The 26653-nt window shown below is 38.0% G+C and overlaps 1 pseudogene across 1 annotated transcript; it reads left to right on the top strand.

The window, feature by feature from the left end:
* Window positions 1-791: 791 nt before the first annotated feature.
* LOC308240243 (olfactory receptor 1468-like) lies at window positions 792-1726 on the top strand (annotated as a pseudogene). The gene has a single exon. The product of its transcript is annotated as an olfactory receptor 1468-like (transcript).
* The last annotated feature ends 24927 nt before the right edge of the window (window positions 1727-26653 follow it).

The following is a 26653-nucleotide window of genomic DNA, read 5'->3' on the forward strand; positions in this document are numbered from 1 at the left end:
CTGTATTGCTTAATTCAATGAACATTTCTATGTGACTTTTCAGCAGCATTTAATGCACATAACTAATTTCTCCTTGTGGAGATGTGAAAACAGAAAAGTTTAAGAAGTTATGAGGAATACCTACTACTTAAAAGATTAAATTTTGGTTCAGGTGTTGGAAGGAGACTGACATCTTTGTCTCTGGAACACTAAAACATGGTCAGCTAAACAATCACATGCATATTGAATGCTCAACTTCCCAAAGATAAGGCTAGATTATATATTCTTTGAATGTTTCTTTTTTTTCTGTCAGAGTCTGAGATTTTTCCAAATTAGTGATGATAACAGCTACTATTTGTGCAGCAATAGCTAAAACACAAACATGGGCATTTTACATGTGTCTGTGCAATCCTCACAAAAAAAAAGTGTGCATTCTCCACATTTTAAAATTGATGAAATAGACTTAGAAAAGCACCAATAACAAGGTTACGAAGATAGTGAGTGGTAAATTCAGAATATTCATTTATTAAGTCATTCTTCTATAAATCCAGCCAATGTTTATTAAGCACCTACTATGTGCTGGGCACTGTCTTTAGCAATGGTGTACAGCATTGAACATAATAGGTAAAATGTATAATGTATACCCTTGTAGAACTTGTATTTTAGTAGGCAGAGTATATGAGCCAGAACTATGTGGTTCCAAGGTCTTATTTAGGTTTATAATCTAGTACAATGTACTCTGAATGGCTTTACTGTCATGTTACCATTTCATAGTAAAGTTGGACTTTTTCATTTTTAGACACAGTAGAACTATGCATCAAGGAAACCAAACTGTCTTTGAATTCTTCCTCCTGGGACTCTCAGCAGATTCTGAACAGCAGCAACTCATCTTTATGCTGTTACTGTGCATGTATCTGGTCACCATGGTAGGAAACTTATCATCCTGGCCATTATCAATGATGCTCGCCTCCAAAGCCCCATGTATTTCTTCCTTGCCAATTTATCCTTCACTGATATCTGCTTCACAAACACGACAATCCCCAAAATGTTGGTAGACATTCAAAGCCAGAGCTCAACCATCTCCTTTTTAGGATGCCTTTCACAAATGTACTTTTTTATGTTGTTGGTGGACCTGGACAATTTCCTCTTGGCAACCATAGCATATGACCGGTACATTGCTATCTGTTATCCATTACACTATGCTGCATTACTGAGTCCCAAGCATTGTGCCCTGTTGGTAGTGACCCCATGGGTCATCTCCATTCTTGTCTCAATACTGCATCTCAGTTTGCTGAACCTCTTGACTTTCTGTGATAAGAGAGAAATCCCACACTTCTTCTGTGACCTGGAACCCATTTTAAAGCTTGCTTGCTCGGACACCCAAATCAACCACTTGACAATCTTAGTCATTGGTGGAGCAGTGATCTTTATACCCTTCACCTTTATTATTGTCTCCTATGCCCTTATTGGTTGTACTGTTCTTCGGGTTCCTTCAGCCAAGGGGAAGTGGAAAACATTCTCCACTTGTAGCTCCCATCTCTCAGCTGTGTCCCTCTTCTATGGGTCCATCATTGCAGTCTACTTTCTCCCTTCTTCTCACTACTCAGCAGAAAAGAATAAGGTGGCTGCCATCATGTATACAATTGTAACTCCCATGATGAACCCCTTCATCTATAGTCTAAGAAACCAGGACATGAAAGGAGCACTGAGGAAACTATTCAGCAGAAAAACATATTTTGGACATTAAATACACCTTTATCAACTTTTTAGACTTCACTGAGCACATAGAAGATCCAAAGCCTCAGGCTACTGTGGAAGTTTTTAACTTGGAAGTTTTTACCCATCCATTTCTTGCTCTAAATCCAGGTCTAAGACTATAGATCAGACTTATCTCTCCACAGAAACATAAAAAAACAAAAATGTTCTTTTATTCCACAGTCCTTCACCACTTACATGCAGAGTTTTCCTCTAAATAAGGTAATGGTTATATAGTCAGGACTTAATAGTTTCTCTATAATTTTGGGGTGTTCTCCCTTTTCCTCTCTACTAAACCTTACATGTTAGATCATTGATGGGAAGAAGGAAGGAAACAGGAAAAAGGAAAGAGGGAAGGAAGGAAGGAAGGAAGGAAGGAAGGAAGGAAGGAAGGAAGGAAGGAAAGAAGGAAGGAAGGAAGGAAGGAAGGAAGGAAGGAAGGAAGGAAGGAAGGAAGGAAGGAAGGAAGGGAGGGAAGATGGAAGGAATGAAAGAGGGAGGGACAAAGGTAGGAAGGAAAGAATTGATGATAATAGCTCAAAATATCTTATAGATAATACCCTGTTAAAGTTCACAACTTCCAAATAATAACTTGATTTTCACAATAACACTCTGAGGTAAATAATATATCACTTTCATGTACTAAGCAAGGCAAAAGATATACTAGTAGAAGAAAAACAAAGGCAAAAACAATCATGTCATTTGGTCTGTTCTCTGCCCTACAGAGGCTCTCCACCAAAGTTAAAATTTTTTTCAGCATTTAAAATCCTCTACCACCTGAACTGACCACATTTTCAGAAGTATGAACCATTGTTCACTTTCCCCACCATCCTTAGAACACTCCATTTTCCAGCTACATTGAACACTTAATTTTTTGAGCTGTCTATGAACTTACATGACTCTTGCCTTTGTGCATGTTACATCTTCTCCCTGCAATACCTGTTATACTTTCTTTTCTTACATTCTCTGTGAATTCTTTTGTAATCACTCCCTTCTCTCCTCTAGGCTCCTGTAGCACTTTATGTTGCTATTGTATCACCTATCACAATGAATTATAATTATCAGAATATTCGTTGATGTTAACCAAGAAGTTATCAGCCGGCACCATTTAATTAATCTCTGCAGCCCTAGCCTAGTATAATGCCTGGAACAGAGAAGTTGTTCAGTAAGCCAAATTGAATTTAAAAAGTTGCCATCTTTCAAAACAGAAAGTTTAGTTTTAGTTTATCTTCTGCTAACTTGTTGAGTAATACTAGATGAATCAACTAATCTCTCTGAGTTTTAATGTCACATTGAAACAATCCATGAAACAGTATACTAACTTTTGCCTCCTAGCTACCTCCATTGACAATATGAAACATGTTTGAGGTTAAAATATTCTAAGACAGAAGTCTGTGAAAGTGCCACATTAGGTAGGTGCCAGGAGTCCAAAATATATCAAAAGAAAGTTACACAATAATTTGAGAGCTTGAAACACATAAAGATTTTTGTGTGGGTATGGGAGCTAGGATAGGATATCTTGGCCCTTTTATGCTGTATCTGTGTAATATCCTAATGTTTGATCATGGATGAAATTTCAGGCTTGTCATGCACTTGGTACTGCTAAAATGTATCGCATTGAGTTAAATAATGGGATAAGTTGGATGAACCTAGCATCTTTATTCCATGACACCTTCAAAGTTTATGATTTTGTGCTTACTCAGGCACCACAATAGTCTAGTCAGTGCTACTCAAAGTGTAGTTTGCAGACCTGTGCTAATCACAAAACTATTTGTTACTGATTAACAAGTTTAGAAATTGAGATTAAAAATTTACATTTGAGACGGCATTAATGCACCAGTATGGTTTTATACTGTCAAATAAATCAGACAGAGAAAGACAAATATCATGTGATTTCACTTATATGTGGAACCTAAAGAACAAAATAAACAAATAAACAAAACAGAATCAGACTCATAGATACAGAATACAGACTGATGGTTACCAGAGGGCAGGTGTGTTGGAGGGCTGGGTGAAAAAGATGAAGGGATTGAAAAGTACAAATTGGTAGTTATAAAATAGTCATGGGGATATAAATAGAAAATATAGTAAATAATATTGTAATAACTGTGTATAGTGTCAGATGGGTACTAGTTTTATTGGGTTGATCACTTTCTAAGTTTTATAAGTGTCTAATCACTGGAATGTACATCTGAAACTAATATAAAATAATATTTAATGTATACTATAATTGAAAAATAAAATTTAAAAAAGGAAATTGAGATGAACATTTAGAAGCATGGAGCAATTTCATGCTGCCATGAAATTTTTATTTTATTTTACAAAAGTATCAGTCTGCAAAAATTTGGACATTGAAAAAAAACTGGAAGCACTAGATTCTTCTTTTTCTTCTTCTTCTGCTCCTCCTCCTCCTCCTTTATCTTCTTCTTTAAAAAATCTTAAACAAGATTTTCTATGGTGAATAACTTTTTGGCCAATGCAATAGGATTTGATATTGGTTAATTAAGACTTAAAGTAAATTATAGCAGAGTCAATAAACATACACACATACCCTTTACCCACTATGTTTTAGAATACTCTATTTTGACATATTCAACATAACCATATATTCCTTACCTAATTTGTTAATGTAAGGCTATGACCCTTTCTGTGACTATGGATTGACTGATTGAGTTCTGTGTATCATTCTTGCATAAACATCAACCATAATGAATCATCTTTGACTTCCAGTTTCAGTTTCTTTAAGGTGAAGCAAGAAGTTAAAGATAACTCAAAGAAAGCTAAATGCATATATCTCTTTGGATAGCTTTTAATTTTTGTCGCCAATCATAAACAAGTTCAGCTGACACACACAACTTTTGGAAAACACAACTGACTCTCAGTAAGGTAACCCAGAACTGGTGGTACAGGACCAATGTAGGCATATAGAGAGTAATTGACTAGCTATAAATATTCATCAAGGCATGACCATTGACCAGAATGTTGTGCACAGAGAATAGAGAGTGTCTTTAATCTAGAGATATGTTTACATCAAGATCAGTTAAGAAAGAGGTTAGTGTATATTTAAAAGATATAAGCTGCTCTGATTCAAACTGATTCAGGGGACCTGAGGGCTTACTTTTCATACACAGCTTACCTTATCTTGGCTTATGTATAGAAAGTTAGTCTCTACTAGGAAGGAAGAATGTATATCATGAGCTGACTACAGGTGACCTGTGTTCTACAGAATATCATTTCTCCTCTCTTGCCCTTTCAAAACTACCAAAGCTTGTTGTTGCTGGGTATATATAATTTATCCCTACCCCATTAAACACACTCAACAAGTTGATGAGGGACAAGGAAAAACAGGAGTATACAGATAAGGAAGTAATGGAATGGGATAATTGATATACCAAGAAAATATTTCAGTTCCCTGGTCATACCTTAAGGCCAGAAGAGGCCAAACCAAATAGTGTTTAACATAAAAGTTTGTTGAGATGACAGAAAATATTCTGTAGTATCTGAATTGAAAGTGGGGCTATCAAAGATAAGGCCCTGTCTCCATGATGCTAATCTTCCCACTCTAGAGGAAAAGGAGCTCTTAGGAGCATGTGGTTTCTAGAGAGCAGAAGCTATGTCTTTTTTACCCTTGAGGCCCAAATACCCACCTTGGTGCCTTTCACAAAGTAGAAGCTAAAACTGCTTGGAAACTAAATAAACAAAAATGTGCCTATGGGTGCAAGATTTTGGGTAGGACTATGGCTGAGTCTGGAATTTTAGATAAATCAATCTTCTGATCCCTACACATCAACAAATGTGAATGTGTATCCACAGCTAGAACAAATTTATCTATACTAATAAAAGGGTAATATACTAATTAGACTGGATAGACCCGACATCCTTCCAGACAAAGTTGTAGCAGCTGCGAGGGCCGAGGGGGCTGGCAGTGGCAGCAGCAGCAGCAGCAGGGTGATGGGGGTGGCGCCTTCCCCTGATTGGCCCAGTCGCTTAAACCATCAGTAGGACATCTCATGAGGGCTCCTGGACTGTGAGGGGGGTGGGCAGGCTGGACTGAGGGACTCTCCCCAGTGCACGAGTGCACTGGGCCTCTAGTTCATAGATAAAAGCTGTAGTGGCTTATAGGATACTAGAGGCCCAGCACGATTGAAATCACTTGAGGAGGCGCCCCCTCCTGCCATGTGAGGAGGCACCCCGCTGGGGGCTGGGACCATCTCCTGACTCACACAGAGCCAGCTGTCACAGGAGTCAGGCCAGACCGGTGCCACGGGGGGCCAGGACCCGCACCTGACTCGCAGCATCCCTCGGGCGCCCTACCTGTGTCCCCTCCAGGGGCTGCCTGAGCTCTGCCTCTGTCTCTGTCTCCGCTCTGGGCCTCACCTGCTGTGCAACCTCCTCCTGTCTGGTCGTGACCCATTATGGAGTCCTGGACTAATTTGCATATTACATCTTTATTAGATAGATGATTTGAGATGCCTCAAAAATCCCCACCCCAATAAAAGGCATGTGACATCTTTATGGGATACTATATGAAGAAATTAAGAAACTAATGCCTTTATTACATATATATCTACTCACTATGCCCTTAATGCGAGATAACAACAATGGTTCCTATCACTGGGAGTGTATAGTAGTCTAAGACAAGCAATCTTGATGCAGACCACTCAACAACAAAAGAAAAAACACATAAACTAAATATACTGATAAATGAATGATGTTTTTACACTCTGATCCAGCACAGAACAGAATATCTACTGGAAATTATGGTGAAGGAAAGATTTTTTTTTGAAACTAAATCAATAAAACAGAAACAAATGGATCTGGCTTTTGTTTCTTAGCTGTATGACCTTGGGTAAGTCACTTTGCTTATTTAGTCTTCAAATTTCTTCTTGTCAAAAATAAGGTAAATAATACTTATTTCAATTATTTTTTTCAGAAGTTTAATAAAATGTTCTATAAAAAATGCCTGGCATTGATACATGCTTAGTAAATGTAAATATCCTCTCTTTATTCCTTCTTTTTTTGTTTTGTTAGTACTCACCTGAGAATGTTTTTTCCATTGATTTTTAGAGAGAGAGAAAAAACTTCAATATGAGAGAGATTCATTGATTGGTTGCCTCTACTTGTGCCCAGACCAGGGCTGGAATTAAAACTGCAACCTAGGTATGTGCCCTTGATCAAGAATCAAACCCGAGACCCTTTAGTGCATGGGCTGATGCTCTAACCACTGAACAATACTAGCCAGGGCTTCATTCCTTCTTATACATTTAGATACTGAGGGTCCAAAAGAAAATTAACTCTGTTCCAAGTCACCTCTAAGCTTACCTCAAGGATAAGGGTATTTTAAAAGCTTTACAAAAGAAGAAAGATGATAACTTGAAAAAAAATGTAAATGTGGAAAAACAGAAGAGTGGCATAGAGAATCAGAGGAAAGATTTAGTCCAAGGTAATGTAATTACACCTTAAACATTAAGAAAAATAAGACATTTCTTAAGCATCTTCTTGTGTGGTTTGTACCAAGACTGACCTTGAACCTTATAGAAAAGAAGCCTTTTCAAGAAATCCCTCACTTGAATTTTTCTTAAGCAATAAATAATGGCATTTAACACAGAATTACTATCATGTAGAAAATGGATATGGCCCTTTCTTGGTCCAGAGAATAGTTGGAATAATATTGCATATATATATGGCAGCAGTCAAGTGTAAAGAAAAAGTAGAAAGGTATTTGGATTTGACTGCAGCAGAGGGGATCCTCAGGAGGGTGGCAACAATGAACATGTAGGAGAGAAGGATCATTTAAATGAAGCCCTTGATGAAAGAGAACAAATAATTCATTATGTGGGTGTCTGAGCAGGACAGTATCAAGGGTGGGGAAATGTCACAAAAGAAACTGCTCATAATTTAGACTTTTAGAAGTCAAATGTAAAGGTCAAACATCCTAAAGAGACAGTATTGATAATTCCACCCATATAGCATGCAGACACTACTTGGTTACAACAAACTTTGTACATAGCAGCTGGAGAGAGCAGTTCTGGTACATCCAAAGAAAGGACCTCTAAAGCATTCAGCATTAACTTGACTCCATTGTTTATTATTGAAACAGTATATACACAAAACAATAAATATGAACCAATAGTCTAGGAAAGGGAAATAGTCTACATTTTTGAGAGTGGATGAAGCAAAAAGCTAAGAGGGAAAAAAAGTGTCTGTTTTGCCTTTCACCAGAGGTCAAAGAATATATGCTAACACTATAACAGAGCTTAATTAATTTAAACACATCTCTAAAATGATGTTTCATGTTGTTATTTTAAATGGAGAATATAAGCAATCTTGATTTGAAATCTTGCGGGCTAACAAAAGAAAGCACACCTTACACTCTAGTATCTAGAAGAGAAGTTCTGGATTATGTCTGCTCATCAGAATTCCATGTATTGATACCAGAACCCCACACTGGGTTTAGTTAATCTGAATCTCTGCATGTGGATCCTTATCACATTTTTTGTTTGAAGAAAAATGAACTTCATTGAGGTATAGGTTTCATCCAAAAATGTACCCAATGTAAGTGTACAGTTGAATGAGTGGGAACAAATGTATATAGTTGTGTGACTACCACCTCACAATCAAAATATAGAACATTTACATCACTCCAGAAAGTTCTCTCCTGCCCCATCACAGTCAGTCTATCCCATCATTGGCACCAGGCAACCACTGATCTATTTTCTGTTACTATGTATAGTAAACCCTCGATTTTGTGGACCTCAATTTAATGGACTTCAGATCTAACAGACAAGATTTCTAGTCCTTTTGTCACATGTGAAAATTAACCTGTTGATTTTAAAATGCTTTTAACCAAGAGTTGCTTATATTTAAATTAACAGGCTATTTTTGTTATTAATTCATTTTTTTAAATATATTTTATTGATATTTTACAGAGAGGAAGGGAGAGGGATAGAGAGCTAGAAACATCGATGAGAGAGAAACATCCATCAGCTGCCTCCTGCACACCTCCCCCTGGAGATGTGCCTGCAACCAAGGTACATGGCCCTTGACTGGAATCGAACCCGGGACCCTTCAGTCCGCAGGCTGACGCTCTATCCACTGAGCCAAATCCGTTTCGGCTCATTTTTATTTTTAACACATTTTGGCGAATAGGCCATATGTTGTAAAAAAAACACTCTAGTAGTTTTGCCAACATAAATAAATATTACATATCTCCAACTATAGTCTACATATTAAAATCCAAGAGACAATGCTGAGTGAATGATTAGCATGTGATCACAACGCATCATGTGCAGTAATTGGTTTTGTTGTTGTGTGTCATGACATTCTGCAGCATTTTTAATGCACACTGACCAATGTTTCCACTTGCACTGAGCCACGCCCCAGCCATGTGCATTTGTTTACTCATGGTGACTGGTGAATGCACACATTTACTAGACCTATTCAGTATAAATTTAAAATTACAGTAATACATACAGAAAACTTCTCTGTTAAATTAAACTTTTCATGCATACTTAATTTTAATTACACAACTGTGCCTGCATAAGTAAAAATGAGTAAACTCACTAATTTGTCAATTTTTTAACATAGGCATTCAGAAAACCTACTCTATTATATAACGGACTTTCGACTTTAATGGACACCACCTCACCCAAATTAGTCCATTATATCTAGGTTTCACTGTATTTGTTTGTCTGTTTTAGAATTTTATATAAGTGAATGTATACAGTACCTAGAACTTACCATTTTAAAAAGTTTCCATAAGCGATTTTGATGGACAATGTTGGGAACCACTAATACAGAGGTTTCCATAAAGGATAGAGTCAGAGATGACCAGTATGAGTTGGATATAAACCAAAGCGTTTATATTCTAGAAGCATATGTTTACTTAAATTATGATATGAAAAATAATTCTTAAAAATTACTATGGTTCAAAACTAAGGGCCATAGAGAATTACTGGACAAAAATTAAAATTTATATTTAACTTTACATTTATAGTAAACTTTAACTTTACTATGACTAAATTTATATTATTAGACTTTGAAAATTTATTATGTGTCAAGTACGACATACCTAAGTGACATCTCTCTCTCTCAGATTCATTGTCAAATGCAAAACCTCTCTATGTTTTAAAAAATTCTGCCTCAGTAGGAAGTCATCAAGGTACTAAAGCACATTACTTAGTAGTATTACACTATAGTGTGTAAGGGGAACGAGGGCTGGGATTGAGGATAGAATTTAATAGACTCAGTCATGAGCACCATAATAGAGCTTGCTGTCATGAGATGAATCCATAAGTATGTACACTAGACCAATTACCCGTTGTCATGGAGCATTGGTCTGGATACTGCCACTGTCTCCATGGGTACCTTTGCATCTTTATTCTCAAGATTTTCCCATTACAAATGAGATTGAACAAGATGCTTTCAAATGTAGTTTCTGGCCTGAACATTCTGTGATTCTCTTTTACTGAAATCCTTGATTTAAAAATGCCTATCAAAATATTTCTTACTACCAATACTTAATATTCAGTTATAATGTATGTAAGAAGGAGCTAAAAAAATCTCATTGGAGGAGTTTGTAAGTTCAGGTTATTCCAGCTCCTAAGGTGACCACAACAACTGTGACAGTGATAAGACCTCAACGTGGGTTCTCTATTCTTGGAGCTAAATATGTTATTTGAATATTATGTTTTATATTTGTTATGTATTCTGTGTTGTTTTTTTAATCCTCACCTGAGGATATGTTTTTATTGATTTTGGAGAGAGAGAGAGAGAAACATAGATGTGAGAAACATTGATTGGCTGCCCCCATGCAACCTAGGTATGTGCCCTGACTGGTAATTGAACCCTTAACCTTTTGGTGTATGGGATGATACTCCAATCAACTTAGCCACCCAGTTAGGGCTATTATTTCTAATATTCCTTTTGGAGTCATGTAGAAATTCTAACAAGATGCCAAACTTTATTTGAAGAAATTATACTATCAAGCAGTTATTTTAGCTTTACATTTTTTCCCTTTTTACTGGGCAAGGAAGGAAAAGTACACAGAATTAAATAAATTACAAGTTTTGAATGTGTATAAGCAAAAGCATTTTTCTTTCTTCTCCTTTCATGAGCCACTCACAGCATAGGCATTTGAAATATAAATTCAGGTTAACTTAATACAGATCTTCCTAGAGTATCCATAAATTCAATGGGTCATGAAATTCACATACAAGAGAAAGTCTATGTAACCCACAAAACTGTACCTTTCTATAGAGATCATTTCTCAGAGATGTGTTTTCAAAGCAAAATAAGGAGCCAATCTAGGGAATGTGCTAGCTTAAGAAAAAAAATAAACCTGTATGTGCTTAAGTCACAATCTAAAAACTATACATTGATGGTGGTATGAAAAAGATTACCTACATCCATACTGATGAGAATCACTCACAGCCCTATTAAAACAAAAAATAATGTTTGCTGAAAGATCAAGAAAATATTATTCTATTGAAAACTGTCATAAGTATAATAGCATATGTATAAATCTAAATTTATTAAAATGTTAAATATCTGAAATTAAGGACTTTCAGAAACACTTGTAAGATAAGACTTCCCAAGTAAATGAACATATAAAAAAATCATAAAAGATTCATTGTAAACATGAAAACCTCCTCAGATGTATGGAATGTGAACCGAAAAGGTTACGGGCAGTTTCAGCTCATGTAAGAAAGAAGAGTATGGCAGACATTTTACCTCAAAGGGCATCCCCCGCAACTTTACTTTGACACACTGGAAAGAAATATCCCATGCCACAAAGGGAAAACACAGCCCAAGAGAAGAGGAGGTGGAAGAAGAGACCAAGGTAAAAGGATGCAAGTGCTCAGCACTGATCCCAGAGAACATCACAACTCTAGGCAGATCATCTGAGTACCCATTTAACTCTGTCATCTCCTCTGCCCACTCATGCTCAGGCCTTCCCTCTAGTGAAACCCTTCCCTTGAGAAAAAAAATCCTTAGATCATGCTCACTATAGTACAAAGACTAATTCCAGCTCCCAAGTATTCCTGCGAGTTGCTGGGTGTGGGAGGGGAGAGGGGGAAGACGGCCTGAAGAAGAAGGAGGTAGATTGTTAACAAAGGTGACACAAGTGGATTCAATTAAAGGAGTCTGGTACAACTGGGAGAAGTTGAGGCAAGATATCTCCTCTCTCTTCCTGCATCTGGGTAGAGCTATGCCTGATGACCACCACTCTTTCAAATAATGTACTGTTGCATACAAGTGCCAATGTTCTTGCAAAACTGACAAAAGCTAAATGACACAGCAGACAAAGCAAGGATGTTGTTCCTGGCTGTTTCTCTTCAACAATGATAATTTGCCACATCAACTTACCTTGCCAGGCACGAAGCATCAGAGGATTAGCTATTAAAAGAAAGACATTTTCTCACTCATTACAGTCTGTAATGCAAAACATCCAGAGATTAAAAGAGTGCGGTTTTCACCATTAAAGTAGAAATTATTTCCAGCAGCTTTGGGAGAAAATGCAATTATTTTCCTTTCTGTCACAGTTTCTACACTCACCTACAGATGAGAATTTCCTATTCAAATGGCCTTGTCTTCCTTTGAGTAATGCCAGTGAATGATCTTCCCTGACCTGGAGGTAGGGAGGCTGGCCCCTGAGTTCTCAACATTTGGGATGCAGGTTCACCAAGGACAGAGGTAATTAAACAGTGCTGAGTCATTGCAACATACATTATGGTCAGAGAAATAGGAAACTTTTCATAAGAGAAAGAGAATAAACAATTTAGGCAGAATCCATACGTTTTTACCAATACCAGAATCCACTCAGACCAGATTGCTGCAGGCTTTATCAGTGGTCTATTCGTGGAGATGTCCAATGAGCTCCCCTTTGAATCCTCATGGATCTGCTTAGCCACAGCTATTTCCCCACTTGCCTGCCACCACAGAGAAAGAGAGATAACCATAGCTCCACCTACACTAACCAGAGCTTCTTTGCTGTGGCAGATCTCTCGGCCAGCTTGGCTGTTGAGTGAAATTGGCTCAGGTGGCAATTTGTATCCCTGAACAATTCACTGGGCTTTGTTCTGGCCACTGTCTCAGTCCCTGATTCAGGTCCTCTCCCTCTCTGTTTCAAAGAAGAGCTCAATAAGATAGTGTGGACATCTCAGTCCAAACTTGTCCTCATAAATTCAGGATCAACATTCTGAAAATAGCTCATTGACACCATGTGGAATCATAAACAGTCACATCACCACCCAGGAGGGGTATCCAGAATAGATGAAGCAGGAGTTCTTCTCCCCTTACACACATATCTTCTTACTCTGATTTTGCTTCAGTATTTTTTTATTCATAGTTCATGTATTGATATGTATTTTTTAAGAGAGTTGCCAGTAAAAGGATCAAATAGGGGTTTCTAAAAGATATATTTCAGAAAGGAGAAGTATTCTTTTTTAAATCTTTTTCCTTAAAAGTATTACATAAGTCCCCCCCCCGCATTGACCTCTTCTAGCCCGCTCCCGCCTACCACCCCAGGCCTTCACCACCCTATTGTCTGTGCCCATAGGTTATGCATATATGCATACAAGTTCGTCGTTGATCTCTTCCCACCACCTTCCCCTGCCTTCCCTACTGTTCAACAGTAGAAGGAACATCTAGGATGCAAGAAGAAATGCTGACCAAATAAAAAGATAAGTATTTTTGAAAATGTATACAATCATTGTCTTTATAAATGATAATGAATTGTGGTACTTTGTGGGGTTATAAAAATGTAAGTAATAAAATACTGGTCAATAAGAATGAAAATTAAGGCCTCTTTAATGTCATGCTTTGTCAAGGTAAATAAGCATGGGTAATTTTCAAGGTAAGTACTAAAATGCTGAGAATAAACATAACTTCCTAAAAAATGAAGAGACAAAAAATGGCACAAGAGGAAATATAAACACAAACAAACACTTAATAAATACCCACACATAGCAGTAAAAAAAGAAATTATAAAGAGTAAAAACAATTGAAGCAAAAAATGAGATTGTCTAAACAATTGTCAAATATAATAACAATTACAAAAGACTCCAGTGGACCAAAATTATCATTTAAAAGACATATTTTACATTAGTTTTAAAGAAAACAATAAAATTTATGTCTATGCTGCAGTAAGTCATACACCTAAAGCATAACAGCATGGATACTTTGAAAGTAAAATGTTGGAAAAGATATTCCAGGCAAATACTGACCAAAATACTTGTGTATCTATATTGTGAATAAAAATCTAAACTTTTAAGACAAAATATCATCACTAGAGAAGGAAAATTCTGCTACATAAACTATTTTGCTACTTTCACAATAAACAATGCTGAGCTTCTATATACTAGTAAATTAACTTCAAATGCACAAAGCAAAAAATAATAGATATACAGAGAAATGAACAGGGCTAACATCATATCAGTGTGATTTTAACACAACATTTTCTTATTCTTGACAAGTAATTCAGATAAAAATCATTAATGATTTTTAAAATGCAATTAACAAGCTTAATCTAATCAACCTAAATTGAATTCTGTACCCAACAATTACAAAAATACCAATAATTCTCATACATACATAGAACAATTACTATTGATTATACTAAAGGGTATAGGAAGTCAAGTTTCAGAGAACTGGTATAAGACTAAAACATAATTAAGTTAGATGTCAATAACAAAAAGAAAAAATTTAATTTCCTTACATTTGGAAATGTAAAAGCAAATTTATAAGTCATGGATTAAAGAAAAACAACAATGGAAATTTTAAAATACTTAGAACTAAACAATAATAACATTTTCACATAAAATCTGTTAGTTTTAGATAGTAATACTTAGAAGTAATGTTATGCCTGATATGTTTTTATTAGAAAAGTAAATCAAATAAATAAATTAATCTCCTTAAATTATCTCATAATTAATATGCTCAGGGTATAACAAGAAATTTGGGTAAAGAATAAGAGTACAAAATATAGTAAAAGGAAAGATATAAGAGAACAAGAATAACAATCAACTGAATAGAAAACAAAGAGAGAAAAAAAAGAATATACAAAACAAACATTGCTTCTTTGGAAAAATTAATAAAATTGGCAAATCTTTGGTAAAATTTTTCCAAACAAAAGATAGAAGGAAAAACTACAATTTTAGAAATGAAAGGTTAGGTATCACTATAAATGCAATATGGATTTCAAGTATATAATGATGTCAAGTATATACTTATTATATAACTAGAGGCCCAATGCACGAAATCCGTGCAAGAATAGGCCTTCCTTCCCCTGGTTGCCTGCACCAGCTTCCCTCTGGCACCCATTACCCGGGTTTCCCTCGCAGCTCCAGCTTCGTCCAGAAGGTCGTCCGGAAGGACATCTAGAAGGACGTGTGGTCTAATTAGCATATTACACTTTTATTATTATAGATTAGTAGAGGCCCGGTGCATGAAATTCGTGCATGGGGGGTCCCTCAGCCCAGCCTGCACCCTCTCCAATCTGGGACCCCTCGAGGACAGTCAGACAATCCTCTCACAATCCAGGACTGCTGGCTCCCAACTGCTCGCCTTCCTGATTGCCCCTAACCGCTTCTGCCTGCCAGCCTGATCACTCCCTAACCACTCCCCTGCCAGCCTGATTGGTGCCTAACTGCTCCTCTGCTAGCCTGATTGCCCCTAACTGCCCTCCCCTGCCTGCCTGGTCACCCCTAACTGCCTTACCCTTCAGGCCTGGTCACCCCTAACTGCCCTCCCCTGTAGGCCTCATCCCCCCAAAACTGCCCTCCCCTGCAGGCCTTGGTCCACCCCAACTGCCCTTCCCTGCAGGCCCGGTCACCCCAACTTCCTTCCTCTGCCGGCCTGGTCACCCTTAACTTCCCTCCCCTGCAGGCTTGATCACCCCCAACTGCCCTCCCTTGCAGGCCTGGTCCCTCCCAACTGCCCTCCCCTGCTGCCCTGATCACCCACAACTGCCCTCCCTTGCAGGCCTGGTCCCTCGCAACTGCCCTCCCCTGCTGGCCATCTTGTGGCAGCCATCTGTGTCCACATGGGGGCAGTCATCTTTGACCACATGGGGACAGCCATCTTGTGTGTTAGAGTGACAGTCAATTTGCATATTACTCTTTTATTAGATAGGATAGAGGCCTGGTGCATGGGTGGGTGCCGGCTGTTTTGCCCTGAAGGGTGTCCTGGATCAGGGTGGGGGTTCCCTTGGGGTATGGGGCAGCCTGGGTGAGGGGCCTATGGTGGTCTGCAGGCTGGCCATGCCTCCCGGCAACCCAAGTGGAGGCCCTGGTATCTGGGATTTATTTATCTTCTATAATTGAAACTTTGTAGCCTTGAGAAAAGCCAGGACAGGCCAGGACGGGCGGGAAGCTTGGCTTCCTCCATCGCCGGGAGCAGCCCAAGCCTCCTGCTTGCTCCAGCTCCGTGGCTGCCACCATATTTGTTGGGTTAATTTGCATGCTCGCTCCTGATTGGCTGGTGGGCGTGGCTTGTGGACGTAGCAGAGGTATGGTCAATTTGCATGTTTCTCTTTTATTAGATAGGATATACTTAAAATCTGTTAGAAATGCAATTTTGAACAATTCAAGTGCTGTTGAATCAGATACTATGAACAACTTTATGCTGAAAATTGAAAACTTAGACAAAGTTTTAAACAAATACAAATTACCGAAACTTGTTAGAAATATTCAGTCTTAATAATGTAATAACTATTTAAAAATTGAATCAGTGATTAAGAACTTTTCCATAAAGAAAACATTATACCCAAATATTTTTGGTCGTGTTTTCTACCAAAATATAAAGGACCTTATTATGCCCATCTTAAATAATATTTTCTAGAAAATAAGATAAGGAATATTCCCTAACTCATTCTATGAAGTCATTATAATCTTGCTTTCCAAACCACAAAAAGATAATGTGAGATGAGAAAATCATAGGCCATTGCAACTGATGATATAGATTTAAAAAATCTCATAATTAAAAAGCGTTGAGTCAAACAATACATAAAAATATGAATAATCAATGACCAAACTGAATTTATCCCAAGAAGTCAAGGGTGAATGGCCCTTAAAAATCAATAAATATTGTGAAGTATATTAACATATTGACAACCAGATGAGAAATGAAAAATTCATACTGAATATGCATTTGGCCCCATATGAAATGAATTTGCCTTTCATTAACATTCATTTATTCAGCATTCATATATATTTAATAAATATATAGAATCTATTGCAGGGATTGTGCTGTGGATATAGTGGTTTATGCAGACTGCCTTTAAAGAGCACTCATTTTTTTTGAAGATACCTTCAGTTAAATATATTGTTACAGTACTATGTGATATATACAGATATTTATGTGTGTCTGTATATATATATATATATGTATATATATATATATACATGTATCTTGCTATAGATAGATATGTACATAGATAGAATGTTAGAGATATGCATACAATATTCTAAGCAACAGAACAAAAGATGCTGTGTTTGTGTTTGGGTGCCTAAACTCATTAAAGAATGCATGTGACAATAGCCAAGATATGGAAACAATATAAATATCAATCAGCAGATGAATGAATAAATAAAATATTATATATCTATATAGTAACCAAAGGACTTATATGCATGCATATTAGCATAACCAATGGACACAGACACTGGGGCGGTGGGGGCTTGCCCGGGGTGTGAATGGCTGGGGAGTGAAAGTTCAATTGGGAAAAAAGGAGACATATGTAAGACTTTAGACAATAAAAAAAAATTTAAAAATAAAGGAAATCCTGCCATTTGCAACAACACAGATGGATCTGGAAGACATTATGCTAAGTGAGATAAGCCTGACACAGACAGACAAATATTGTATTATTTCACTTATATAAAATTTAAAATAGTCAAACTTATAGAAGCGGAGAGTGGAATGATGGTTGCCAAGGGGCTATGTGGAGGGGGAAACTGGGGAGATTGTGACCAAATGGTACAAAGTTTCAGTTATGCAAGATAAATTAGTTCTGGGGATCAATACAGCATAGTTCTCATAGCTAATAATACTATATTGCATATTTAAAGTTTGCTAAGAGAGAAGATCATATGTTAAATATTTTTACACAGACACACAAATAATAATAGCAACAACAATAATAATAGGAGTGGGAGGTCATGAATATGTCTACAGCCTTACTAGGTGTGATAGTTTTACAGGTGTATACTTACCCCCAAACTCATTGTATTGTATGCATTAAACATGTACAACTATTTACATGTAAATCATAAAAAATAAAATAATTTGGAACAAAATGTATGTGGATTTGGGATGGGAGAAACAGCATGAGAGATTACATTGTAATGAGAAACAAGATGGTGAGTATGAGGGCAAAGTGATAAAGCTATTCATTATTGTTAGAGTTCAATGTGTGACACACTGAGTGGAAAAAATTGTATCTGCTGAAGTATTCATGGAGGGCCTGGTAGGTAATATTGAAGAATTTAGAATTCGTTCTGCTAATATAGTGAATTATATTAATTATATTAATAGATTCTTTACTATTGAACTATCATTACTTTCTGGGAACGAGCTCCATTTGTATTTTTAAAAAATATATTTGCTAAAATTTTATGTAGGACATTCACATCAATATTTATGAGTAAAATTGATACGTGGCTTTTTTCTTTTATAATATCTTTGTCAGATTTTGGTATTGGTGATATTTGGACTTAGTAAGACATTGAAAACCTTTCTTTCTAGTCTATGTTAGTGGTTCTCAAATTTCTGTGTGCATGAGAATCACTTGGGAAACTTGATAAGAGTACAAATTCCTAGACCTCTTTTTCAACATGTCTGGGTTAGAGAAACAATTTTGAACAATTCAGGTGCTCTTGAATCAGATATGTTAATAGTCAGACTTTTTAAGAAACAATGTTGTAAATTCCTAGATGGCAGCAAAGTATGTAGAAGCAACACTAACTTTCTCCTGGTGCCAAATTCAATTAACAGATAAATTATAGAGTAATCAACCTGAATAATCAACTGAAGGCTAGCTGAACAGAAATATTATAACTAAGGATTTATAGAATAATCCACACAGAGACTGGCAAGAAGGGAAGAGATGCAGAAAGGTCTGGCCCTTGCACCCATGTGGGGTAGCTAAGAAGCCTGAGGGATATCTTGGATTCAAAACTTCCTCCCCTCAGGGAGAGATCTTCAACCCAGGGCACCAGAGACAGAAAGAGGAGCACACATCACATATGGTGGTGAAAATCAGTGGCGATTAAGTCTGCCTTGGAGAGAAGGGGTTAGAAACTGCTAGAAATGCAGTTTCTATCTTACCAGTGTTGAGCACTCCTATTGTTAAAGTACCAGCCTGGAGAGTGCACTGCTCAGACCTCTAACTACTGAGGACACCACCCTGCCTGTAGAAAAGTCTACTGGCTGCACCCAATAGAGACCTTTAGTGTGATCTTTTTTTCTGGAGAAGCTCCTGGTGGAGATTCAGAGAGTAATTGAGCTGTATAGCTTTGAAATGGTGGCCATTCTTCCCTATCTCGCATGCACAGCTGGCACACCCACCACATCTGTTGATTCACTTGGCCTCTCCTTCAACTCCTGGTGGCCTTGCCTTACTGAGCTCAGTTCCATGGGGGGATAAGAGTGCTGCAAAGAGCCAAAACCGGTTTGGCTCCGTGGATAGAGCGTCGGCCTGCGGACTGAAGGGTCCCGGGTTCGATTCCGGTCAAGGGCATGTACCTTGGTTGCGGGCACATCTCCAGTAGGAGGTATGCAGGAGGCAGCTGATCGATGTTTCTCTCTCATCGATGTTTCTAACTCTCTATCCCCCTCCCTTCCTCTCTGCAAAATATCAATAAAATATATTAAAAAAAAAAAAGAGTGCTGCAAAGAGCTGTGAACTTTGGAGTGCATCTTCCTGGAGGCTCTCATCAGAGACTTAGACAGGCATTGGGTGGTGTAACTATGGCTGTGGGGTGCCATTCTTATCCTCCTGTAGAGGCCTGGTGTATGAAATTCATGCACAGGGGTTCCTCAGCCTGGCCTGCACCCTCTCACAATCCGGGACCCCTAGGGGGATGTCCAGCAGTCAGACATCCCTCTCGTAATCCAGGACTGCTGGCTCCTAACCCCTCACCTGCCTGCCTGATTGCCCTTAACTGCCTCTGCCTTGGTCCCTGCCAACGCAGCTTTGTCTGTAAGGTTGTCTGGAAGGACATCCAGAAGGTCATTTGGCTTTCCGGTCTAATTAGCATATTACACTTTTATCATTATAGACTAGAGGCCCGGAAATTCAAATGCGGGTACAATCCCTAGGCCTGGCTGTGATCAGGGCCATCTTCCCCAGCTGCCTGCAGTCAGCCCCGCCCCCCGCCACCACCCACTTCTGGTTCTCCATTCGCTATCGGGTGATCAGTGCCTGATGGCCAGGGGAAGGGACCCAAGTCTGCTGTTCCCGTCTGCTCGCCACCCCAGTCCCCACCACAGGTGGCCATCAGGCAATCAGAGCCTGCCAGCCAGGGAAAGGGACCAAGAAGTGGTCAGTGCACCTCATAGTGACTGGTCCAGAGGTCGCTCTGGTCATTTTGCCGTTAGGGTCAATTTGCATATTACCCTTTTATAGGATAGAGGCCTGGTGCACAGGTGGGGGCTGACTGGCATGCCCTGAAGGGGGCCTCGGATTGGGAGGGGGGTCCCCGATGGGGGTCAGGGGCAGCCAGGGTGAGGGGCCATGGGGTTTGCAGGCTGGCCACACCCCTGATCAGGGTGGGGGTCCAAACTGGGGGGTGGGACCAGCCTGGGTGAGGGGCCGCCGGGGGTTTGCAGGCTGACTATGCCCCCCATTGGGGTGGGGTTCCCTGTTGGGGAGCAGGGCCAGCCTGGGCAAGGGGCCACCAGGGGTTTGCAGGCTGGCCATGCCCCCAATTGACATGGGGTTCCCTGTTGGGGGGAAGGACTGGCCTGGGCAAGGGGCCTCCAGTGATTTGCAGGTTGGCCCCGCCTCCAGCTTTGCCAGGAAAGATGTCTGGAATGACGTCAGGAGATGTCTGGTCTATCCGGTCTAATTAGCATATTACCCTTTTATTAGTATAGATGAGCACAACCCATGTCATTCCTTCAACAGGTGATTCATTTGACCTGCCCCTCCAAATCCAGAAGGCTCCACCCTGCTGAGTTTACTCCTGCAGAAGAGCCAATAGCTGGCAACACCCAACCTGAACCTGTGGTGTGCTCTTTCAGGGGAAGCAATGGTTGAAGACTTGGGCAGAGACTGAGTGGTATACCTCTGGAGTAGGGGCCACTTTTTCCCCCCACTGAGTGCTTGACTGGGCTGCCCCAAAGCAGGAGATCCACTAGTGCCATCCTCCTGACCCCCACTGTTTAGAGTTTATATCTTGTGGAAGGGTCTGTTGGTTGAGGGCACCTTGGGCCTACTCTATAAATAAATAAAATTAAACCAGCCAGGTTGCCCCCAACTGACCCCTCCCTGCTAGCCTGGTCGCCCCACACAGCCTGCTGTTCAGTCGTTTGGTTGTCCCTCACTAACCACCCCCCTGACCTGGTTGTAGGCAGCCATCTTGTGAGGGCATGAGGGTCAATTTGCATATTACCTCTTTATTATATAGGATAGTCTTTCTACAGAAGGTTCTCCAGGAAGACCAGGCAAATTCAAAGGGTAGCAGAGCAGCGCACAGGTAAAGGTGGGCCTCAGGGTGCCTGGGATCTTTTATTGATCTCTCCTTGGCTCAGAGCTAGAATAATCTGTCCCTTATTGTCTAATTTCTACTTTTTTAAAAATTTTCTTTATTGATTAAGGTATTACATCATTTCTACTTTTTGATATGCTAATTTTCAGTATGTTTCTTTCTGTTATGCTTTGTTTTTAATGTTTATGTTTTGTCTTTTTCTATATTATCTACTTTTTCTGTTTTAATTTTGTTTTACCTTCTGAAGTTTACACACTTTTTAGTTTTAAATGCTACTCTAGTAACTACAGTTTTATACAATAAACTTGAATCATGATTTATTTAACTATCAACTGTAGTGAATATATTAGTGACTATCCACTATGGCAGATGAGAAAATAACTACATATACTTCTCCACACTCTAAATCTACCTCCACCTCCTGATTTCAGTTGTTTATGTTCATATTATTAGTTCTAAAGATTACATATACAAATGATACATTAAAAACAATTTTATTTTATCAGCTTTTTAAGCAGCCACTATGAAAGGTAAAGGAATAATTATACTTATTATGCTCCCAACTCCTCTTCCAGTTTATACCTGCTGATTTAGATCAGAATGAATATTAACATTATTTCTATATACTAGTAATTAAGTATTATTGTGGCAGAAAGTGGATATGCACCAATCTCACCTCTTGTTCGTAGGAACACAGAAAGTCTACACTTCCTAATTTCCCTTACAGTTAGGTTGGACCATGATACCAGTTATATCAAAGAAATATGAGCAGAAATGATTTCTACAACTTCATATTCTGGCTTTTAAAATGTCCTATGCAACTCTCTCTCTCTCTCTCTCTCTCTCTCTCTCTCTCTCTCTCTCTCTCTCTTCTGTGTGTGTGTGTGTGTTTGTTTCTTCTTCTCTCTTCTCTCTCTCCCCCCCCACCTCCTCTATGCATTTACTTGAAAGTGAACGGCTCCAAGACAGCAGAACCACACATTGAGAATTCTTGAATTCTTGAATTCCTAGGTCACTATGTGGAGAAGTGCCACTTAAAAGAGTCACTTAACCTATAGCACAAAGTGATTTAAACAAACAATAACCCCTTAGTGAGTCAAAGCTCTAATATTTTGATAATAAAAAATATTTTAAAAACCTTTTCCTAGGGTTTTCTTTTCAATTGTTTTTATATCCTGGTTCATAACCATATATACACATTGTATTTTTTTTTATTTTATTGATTTCAGAGAGGAAGGGAGAAGGAGTTAGTAACATCAATGATGAGAGAGAATCATTGATCAGCTGCCTCCTGCATGACCCCTACTGGGGATTGAGCCTGCAACCTTGGCATGTGCCCTGACTGGGAATCGAACCGTGACCTCCTGGTTCATAGGTTGACACTCAACCACTGAGCCATGCCAGCCAGGCCACATTGTATTTTTAATGTATTCTATGTTCATCACCAATCCTTTTAAAAAAGTTTCCTCATTGTATCTTAAGTGATTGAATCTTTCATAAAGAAAGATTTATAAGGGTTTTATTACCTACTCTGGTAGGATGAATAATGACCCCCCTCTCAAGTTATCTATGTCCTAATACTGGGATTCTGAGAAATTGTTATGTTAAATTCCAAGAGAGACTTTGCTGATAGAATTACGATTACTAATCAGCTGACATTAATATAGAAATATTATCTTAAGTTATTGTGGTGGGCCCAAAGTAATCACATGAACTTGTAACACTCTAAGCATAAAAACTAGCCCAGGTATGCTACACCTAGCCTTCTGAAATACAGAATGTATAGGATAATAAATTTATATTGTTTAAATTTTAGAGTTTGTCATAATTTGTTACAGCTGCAATAAGAAACTATTACACTTGCATTCTTGCATGTTTAAAATATTTGTAATCATTGATACTTGAGTGACAATTTGGCTGTGTATGAATTTTTGGTCTCATTTTCCTCCCCTTAAGACATCTTAGGCATTCATTCACTATCTTCTAACATTGGTTACTTTTACATAGAAGTCTGATACCAGCCTGATTCTTTTTGCCTTACAGTTAATTTGATTGAGAGTGGAGAGTAGCCTGGGTACCCATGAAATATTTTCTTTACACTTGAAGTAATGTAACTTTAGCAGATTGTACCTTGGTTTTGATATTTTATTATCTGATACAAAAGTTGAAACTGAATGGAAATAAGAGGTTCCATGTGGATAAGCAAACATGGGCAGTGTGAACCCCATACAGAGCCAGCAAGGTGTCATTTCCCATGGCCCTTAGTTTTTAGGAATCCCCTTACAAATTATCAGCGGGGACAGGCTATTCATTTTAATTATGCAGGTTATGATCTTATTTGATTATTATTATATATTTTTTCTGTTCTCTTTTTCAGAAGTAACAATTATTCATTGTTGGATCTCTAATATTTTTCATACTTACAATTTTTGGTCCAGATCTCAGTTCCTTTCACTTTTTCATTTCAACTTGATCTGTTTCAAGCCAGTGATGTGGTTGTGTATGCAGTGATTCAGATTTTATGTTCAGCAGTGTCTAACCTCTAATATCTGTTACTGCTATTGTGCTTTTCAGTTCTCTTGTGGTTTTTTTTTTCATGTTATATATCTTTCTGAAGCTCTACCAGTCCACTTATCATTTATTGTTTTCTGATTATTATATTTTTTTAAAAATTGTGTATCTTATCTTTGAGGTCCATATTTAAAAATCTTTAATTTATTTGGTTTTAGAGAGATGTATTTGTTCAAATTTTCTTCTGCTTTGTGGCATATTTCTTATTATGGATGATTCAACTGCCTCTAATTTGTTGTTTTTTTTTTCCCTCATCTCCATTATAATATTTTAGCAGATATGTCTTGCTGATTGCATTTTGATTGTTACTTATTCTCAATAAGGACCATTTTTTTTGTTAAAATATACTGTTAATATTGGTGATAAAATAGTGAGCTTGAATAACCAGGAATTTTATTTTATTCTCTAAGAAGCATTTCTCTCCAATATTCTACCCTGGAGGTATGTATGTGTTCTGAGGAAGTAGTAAATCTCCACAGGTCACAGTCATATTTACTTCTCTTCCATTGACCAAGATGAAGAGCCACAGGGTATATTGCAAGTAAATGAATAAATGTACACAACATCCATGTTCTGCCCCGTGGTTTTTTTTACAATGCAAGTTTCTGTTAGTTCTGAGCATTAGCTTTTTCCATGGCTTCATAGAAAAAAACAATAATTGCTTTGCCAGTTACCCTCTTCTTTTTCTAACTTGGATTGCAGGATCCTTGCCTCAATCCACTTTAATCATAAACACCAGACCATGTGCTATTTATTTTCCCAAATTACCATCAATTTATTTGGTCCTCTAATAGTTTTCACTTATATAGTTTTATTCTCTATTTACCATTGCTACTGCAAGTGTGTTCTCACTTTTACAGTTATTCTGACATTTTTATCAAATTTGGAAAATATAGTGAAGTGACATCAAGGATGCAACTGCCCACACTGTATTAAAGCATTAACCAATATATTTAAATATTTTAATTAAAAATGTGGTAGATTGATTTACTAGTATATGTGGAGACAGAGATAGATCCTACTTAATGGGCAGGGAAGATAAATTCACATAACATAAATACTTAAATGTGCACAAATTCTCAGAGAAATCAAGGATTTTCTTTTAAACAAAAAGTTGTCATGTCTGATACCCCCCCCCCAAAAAAAAAAAGAACATCAGAAGAGCCAAAACACCTGCTGTGGACATTTCTACTTCATTGGTCTCTGAAATTCCATGCTGACTTTTATAAGAAGTATAAAACCTTCCATACTCAGACCCCTGGGAAGCAGCAATGTTAACTGCCAAGAACCTACGTGACAAAAAACACTAAAACCAGAGGGCAAGAAGAGGCGCCATGTGGATAAGCAAGCTTGGGCAATGTGAACACCATTCTTAGCATATATTGTGAATTGGTGAAAGTGCAGGGCATCACAGGTGGCATTTCCCATGGCCCCTAGTTTTTAGGATGTTAACTGCAAATTCTCAACAGAGGAAATGGCAACAGTGATGAGTCTATTTCCAAAGTCCTTTCAAATAACCTTCTGATTTCACCCATTCACACTTGCACTTAGAAATATCAATCAATGCACCAGTATTTTTAGGAGCCTTCTAAATGGGTCACCTTTCAAAGAAATAATTGGAGGCAGGCTGAGAAAACAGTAGGCCCTTGATAAATGCTTGAATGAATATGTGAGAGGGTAAATGAAAAGCCTACAAACCCCAGAGTCTAAATCTGTAAAGAATCAGAAAGGTATCTTTCCTGAGGGAACTATTTCATCTCAATTTTAAAATACTAATTTGTGACCTCAGACAGTCTATATAATGTATTGTCCAATCTGATGGATTTGGGTTCATAAAAATAGTTTTTCCAGACAAAACCTAAAACCAATTCTCAGAAAAAGTGCAAACTAACTTGTTTATGCTTCAGCATGAGCCCTTGAGTTTGTTTGGTTCAAATGTTTAGTGCAGACTTTTATCTAGTATTGCATCCACTCAAGGAAGTTTTCACTGCAATAGACTTGGTCTGTTCCATTAAAAAGCATAAACCCCAGGTGAACTTGATGGGGACTAAATAGGAAAGTAAATTAGTTCTTTCACCTTTCACTGAGATGACTGGAAGAAGCCAAGGTCTACAACCTCAGACAAAAGGCAAATATATGGCTTCCCTAAATGGCAGAGTTTGATTATTTTGCTATGAGTTAGTAAAAACTTTATATAGATATTAAAACAGCAACAATAACTAGTGTTTATTTAGACATTAAATATGCTTAAGTATACTGACTATAAGGTCCTTAAGGGTTATTATGGAAATCTAAGAATGCTGTGAGTAAACATCAAAATAAAAGGCTTCCACACAGGAAAAGAAGCTATAAAAAATGTAAAAGGGAGCCCACTGCATGGGAGAATATATTTGCAAATGACACTTCTGTTAAGGGGTTAATTTCCAAAATATATAGAAAACTAATACAGCTTAACAAAAGGAAGACAAATAATCCAATTTTTAAAAATGGGCAGAGGACATGAATAGACACTTCTCCAAAGAGGATGTACAGATAGCCAATAGACATGTGAAAAAATGCTCAGCATCACTCATAATCAGAGAGATACAAACTAAGGTGACAATGAGGTATCAACTCACACCTGTCAGAATGGCTGC

Source organism: Plecotus auritus (genome assembly GCF_963455305.1).
Source record: "Plecotus auritus genome assembly, chromosome: X".
NCBI classification, from domain to species: Eukaryota; Metazoa; Chordata; class Mammalia; order Chiroptera; family Vespertilionidae; genus Plecotus; species Plecotus auritus.